Here is a 5312-nt window from a genome sequence, read left to right as displayed (position 1 = left end):
GAGGAAAGCAGGCATCTTTCAGATCCAGCACCTGGTGGGGTGTTCATCTTCTCAGGAGCTCCTACCCAGCTACCTGCCAAAAGGCCATGAGGACTTTACCCCTTACTACTGCAGAGAGGTCCTGGGATGACAGTGTGCCTTCAGAGAGCTGTTTCATTTTCCTTTAATCTTGAGGTTCAACTTGAATTGTACACCTTGATTCCGGAACCTAGAAGGAATGAGAAGCCTTTGATTCAGTCTCTTTCTCTGAACATGGATGAGACTAACTGGAACATTCTGGATCTGTTCAACTATTGCCCATTTAGTATGTGGGGGCTAGGGAGGGGGAAGCATGCGTCCTGTCAAGGGTGATCTGGAAGGGGGTTCTGAAGAAGGAGAGTTTCCCTGAATGGCTCTCTTGGCTTGGAGCTTGCTGTCCTATGCCCACTCACTTTCCCACCAGGGGACAATATGGCTCGAAGTAGAAACAGGAGGCAGCCACGCAGTGTTTGATGTACAGAACTCACGGATTTTCTTTTAACTTTGGGAGACAATATGTGACAACATCAGAAACAGCACCTCTTAGAAGACAATGTTGTCCATGTGAAGTTCATCACACAAGGCAACACACGGTCAGCCAGGTCAAGTCTCTGAATTGACTGAAGCTCTGCTGCCTGCAATACAGACTGCAAATCAAGTGCTTCACTACCCCATCTCAAAGCAAGGGCAGAGGAACAAAAGCAGTCAAGGGGACAGGAAAAACAGAAGCTCACTGACAACTCAGAGCCATCATGGGTCAGGAACACAAAGCTGAGTCCTAGTTTTGCTTCCCTCCAAACTGACACCACTGGGCCCACAGTCCACAATTTCTAGGCTACACTGGGCCTCCTGGACAGGCTGTCCTCAGCTTATCTGGATGAGAATTCCCATGTGATGCCAGGGATGGACTTTCAAACCTGGGAACAGAGAAACAGGTCCGTACCATGGGTGTCAGCCCACTTCTCCTCAGGTTCCCAGTGACATTGTGACCTTATAATCAACAATGACATCATCACTGCAGCCCACTACCACACACTACTCAGGAGTCCTTGGTCAAGCACCAGAGAGTTAGTGAGATTTGGTTCTATGGGGAGAACTAGACATTTCTGGGAGTTGTTGAACCTTCCTCTCTGTTCATGAACTCGGCTATTCACCTGTCTTCTAGATCACTGCAAGGAAGTACAGATGCCCAGCTCCTTTATCCCATGGTCTCCTCTTTCTCCGTAGGACCTTTGGAAACTTTCTACTCCCACCCAAACCTAATATCCTGCCAGGTCAAAAAGAAACTACTGAGGGGTAGGAGAATACAGGTCCAGGACAGGCTGAGCCTCCCTTCTCTTTTGTGTAACTAGGGCAAATCCAAGGCCCTTCCTTGAGCCCCATCTAGTTCATTAGGTTGGAGAACACATCTAGCTCACGGTGTTGCTAGGAGGTACCAGTGGCCAAGGTACACTGGCATCTTTTCTATGCAGGGAACAGGAGACCTGGGCCACCCCACCCCTCTGGGTCCCACCAGAAAGGCCCTTCCTCTTCTAGGCAGCTCTTCACTCAGCCTCTCCACAGACTGCTACAGGAACAGTGGAACTTCTGGGTGGGGATCTGACTTGAAATGGTCAGAGAAGGAGTGAGCCACTACCTAGAAGACCAAGTCCTGCAAAAGAAAGGGAGAGACTTCAGAGTTGGCCTCCTGTGCACTCCCCTTCTCTACCCTAGCTGCCTGCTCCTGGAGTCCTTTCCACATCTGCAGATGCATGGCATACAGCAGCCAGGCTGCTCATTGTCAGGAGATGGACACCTGGGTGTAGGTGGGGGTCATAACAGGTGCTGCAGGGAGCCTGGGCAGACAGGGTGGGTGGAGAAGCAGCTTGTGGGGAGAAGAGATGGTTGAAAGCAAGTACTTCCTGCTCTTCCCTGTCTACAGATACACAGCCTCAGGAATACCCTCAGACCGGGTTAGGGCAGAAGAGGGAGAAACAGGCAGAGGCCAGTCTCTTGCCCCATCCCCATAGCCCTGGAGGCAGTTTGGAGAAGGTCTGTGCACAGCTGCTGCAGAGAGTAACCTTAGGGCTCCCAGTCAATAAGGGGACAGGCCTGGGGATTGGTTCATAAAGGAACTGCCCATTTTATCTGCCCACCTCACACAGTTAGAGACCAATGGACAAATCTTTTTACTTGTCTAGGCCTTCCTGGGAGCTCACTGCCCCAATCCTCACCCAGTCAAGGTTCAGGTGACATCTCATGAGGCCTCTGAAGAAAAGGGACTGGAAGCCTGGAAGGTGGGAGGAGGGGCTCCGTGTCTGTGTGTTGATGATGAGCTGACCCTCCAAGATGCCATGGCTGCCCAAAACCCTATCACAGAAGCACAGGGAATGTGGGAGAGCCTTGCCCATTTTTCAGTTTCCCAGCTTTGGCTAGGCAGCAGTTGTCCCTGGACATAATCCCAATTCCCACAAACCAGTCGTCTGGGTATTTAGAGGTTATGGACACACACCAGGCAGCTCCCCTCCCAACCTGTTGCAGCCTACCTTCAGGCACAGGGCCTGGAAAATCAAGTGCTGTGGTAACACCCCTTCTTTTAGGCTCTCCCTCTTTCAGCCAATGAGAGGTAACAGGTTTGCCAGACTCTGGTGGTTCTCCGGATGCTGAGGAAAAGGACTGGGCTGTGAAGGGTTTTGCAGTATGGGATGTGGTTCCTTGGACCCTGTGCAAGAGACCTAAAATGGAGGAACCCGGGCCATGCCGCCTCTGCCCCTCCCCTCTCCCCCTCCGCCCCTCCCCTCTCCCCCTCCGCAGTCTCAAGGCACTTCACTTCCCTGCCATCACTATCCTTACTGCAGACCCCTGGCACCAGTGGCGAGGATGGCCCTTTCCGCCAGAGGGTCCGCTGAGGTGGCAGGTCTGCTCACTCGATCCGCACCTACAGGCGGACACTGAACATCACGGAAGCCACCATGTAGAAGTAGGGGAAGTTCGTGCGCAGCCGCCAGGCCAGGTCGAAGAAGGTGAACAGCGTGGGTGTGAGCCCCTGGCAGAAGGCGCTCTCGGAGCTGTGTGGCGCCACCCAACGCGGCAGTGGCACCGCCAGGCCAGACAAGAGCTCCACAGCTACAGCAGCCAACAGAACCGCAGTCACCGCCAGTGATCTGGCTGGCCTGCTCACCTGCTGCAGAGCCAGATCAGTGCGCTGCTGCGGAGTGCTACCCCTAGCTTCCTGCAGCTCTGCCCTCAGGCTTCAGGGTCTCCAGTGCTCCACCCCCAACAACACCCCTGCCACAATTGATTTCCCTCCTCCCCACCTCCCACTCCCTCCTCCTCCCGCCCTGTGTGGATCCTGGAGCCAGACCTGCATCCACTTACCTCCGCCCCTTGCCTCGGGCTTTGGGAGGAGTGAAAGTTAGACCCCCATCTGAGAGCTTGCAAAACAGACAAGTCTGTAAAGTAGACTAAGGAAGGGTCTCTGTCCCACCCCACCCCCACCCTCACCCTTACCCTCACCCCACGCCCACTCTTGCACTCTGAGGCCCTGGACCTGTTGATTTAAGGGCTCAGCCCTGAAGGTCCTGTAAACCCCCCCCCACACACACACACACACGTTGACCCCCTTGGACTCTGAGGGGACTGTGGCCTGGAGCTGTTGTTTTAGGGCCCCAGGTTTCTCCTCATAGGCCTCCTCTGAGCCTGGGCCCTCTCACTTGACCAGTGTGATCCAGAAGCGCACAGTGCATCTTCACTTGCCTTCACAGCTGCTCAGTGCCTATGCCTGAGGACCAGGCCATTTGCAAGGTGCTAGTGCCAGGCTTTGCTCTTGTGAACCCCCTAGGGTAACTGAGGGTTGGCAGATGTTGACCACTTTGCTGACACTGTACGGAAACCATATCTAGAAGCCCTGGTCTACGCACATGTATCTTCATCCTTCTTCCACAGTCTCCTCAGGAATGTGGCATCTTTCTTGAACTGACATTGAATTGCAACTACCATGGAGTGCTAGCAAACCCATATACAGCTTTTTATCTATTATATGTATTGATGCTGTGTATTTCCTTGTTGGCCAGTTACAAGATAGTCCCTGGGTTTCTGAGAATGCTTCTTTTAATCTGTTTATCCTGGTTGCTAAACACCAGGTTGAATTTGCATTTGGTCCTTGATTTGACCCCTAATACTCTAGTGTACTTAAATGCCCTTATTTTTTTCACCTAGTTACATGTTTTGTAAACTAAACTAAACCAAACACGGTGAAAGCCCTACATGTTGCATGCAATAGTGAACCCTTACGCTTGATTATAGGTTTAAAAGCAGACACCCTCATGCTTTTTAGTTTTACGGGGAGTATTTAGGTCCTCCCAAAATGCCTGTTCACTATCACATTTTAATTGCTCTATGACTTCCCATAGTTCACAGGGACCAGAACATTTACATATACATGTACAGTAGTCCTGCTTACATGGTCGATGGTTTTGCTTTGCTTTTGAAGGGGAAACCTGAAATATAGAGAAAACATGAAAAGATGATACCGAAGAATTGATCAAGACTATATTAGTGTGTCTTACTCAAAGCCTATCAGTACTCATTTTAATTTTGTTCTGGAGACAGGGTCTCACTATGTAGTCCTGGCTGGCTTGTGATTCTCTGTACACACTACGCAGGTCTAAAACTCAAAGAAAATACACCTGCTTTTCTGGCCCCTGCGTGCTTGGATAAAAGCATCATACCCAGCATTCTTTCAGATTTAAGTGGTGTAATTTTACTTTGAAATTAATTTAGTAATTTAAAATATTTTCTTAGCACGGCACAGAAAACAATTAGCCAAGAATTAGAAAAAAAAAATTTTTTATCAACTCATGAATGGATTAAACAAAATGTGGTTCACATACACCCTAGAATACTATTCAGTCATTACAAAAAAAAAAAAAAATGGAAATAACTGGTGGTCATGATATAAGGAGAAGCACAGTGCAATTTCAATAAATACATTTTTTAAAGCATCCCTTTTGGACTAAAAGGTAAAGTGATGTTTTTGTGTACTTGTGCACTGTGTAAAAATTATCCTTGTCACATGGTGATTTCTGTGCCTGCTCAGATCTGATTACATGCCATTGTCATTGTTATTTTTACAAAGAATCCCCTGTCCCAATATTTTTTACACATTGTTCTGCAACACCTTCTGATTGGTTTTAATAAATGCTGCTGGCCATTAAAAATTCCCACCACAAGCAGAATGAAACATCAAATATTTTCAAACATGTAACACTTCAAACAAAACAGTCCTAAATCCTCAGTTGCAGTGTATCCCATAA

The 5312-nt window shown here is 49.2% G+C and overlaps 1 long non-coding RNA gene across 2 annotated transcripts; it reads right to left on the bottom strand.

Moving 5' to 3' along the window:
• Positions 1-77: 77 nt before the first annotated feature.
• LOC129684806 (uncharacterized) lies at positions 78-3216 on the bottom strand. Of its 2 annotated transcripts, XR_008721400.1 has the most exons (5): positions 2851-3216; positions 2544-2719; positions 2232-2367; positions 559-1669; positions 78-208 (listed from the first exon to the last, which is right to left on the bottom strand). It is a non-coding gene; the product is annotated as an uncharacterized LOC129684806 (long non-coding RNA). The 2 variants fall into 2 exon arrangements; XR_008721401.1 differs by lacking the exon at positions 2851-3216 and having other exon boundaries at positions 2544-2752.
• Between the last annotated feature and the right edge of the window lie 2096 nt (positions 3217-5312).

The sequence above is a fragment of the Psammomys obesus genome, unplaced genomic scaffold (genome assembly GCF_907164565.1).
Source record: "Psammomys obesus unplaced genomic scaffold, mPsaObe1.curated_primary_1811, whole genome shotgun sequence".
NCBI lineage: Eukaryota > Metazoa > Chordata > Mammalia > Rodentia > Muridae > Psammomys > Psammomys obesus.
This window is presented reverse-complemented; position numbering and strand designations above follow the sequence as displayed.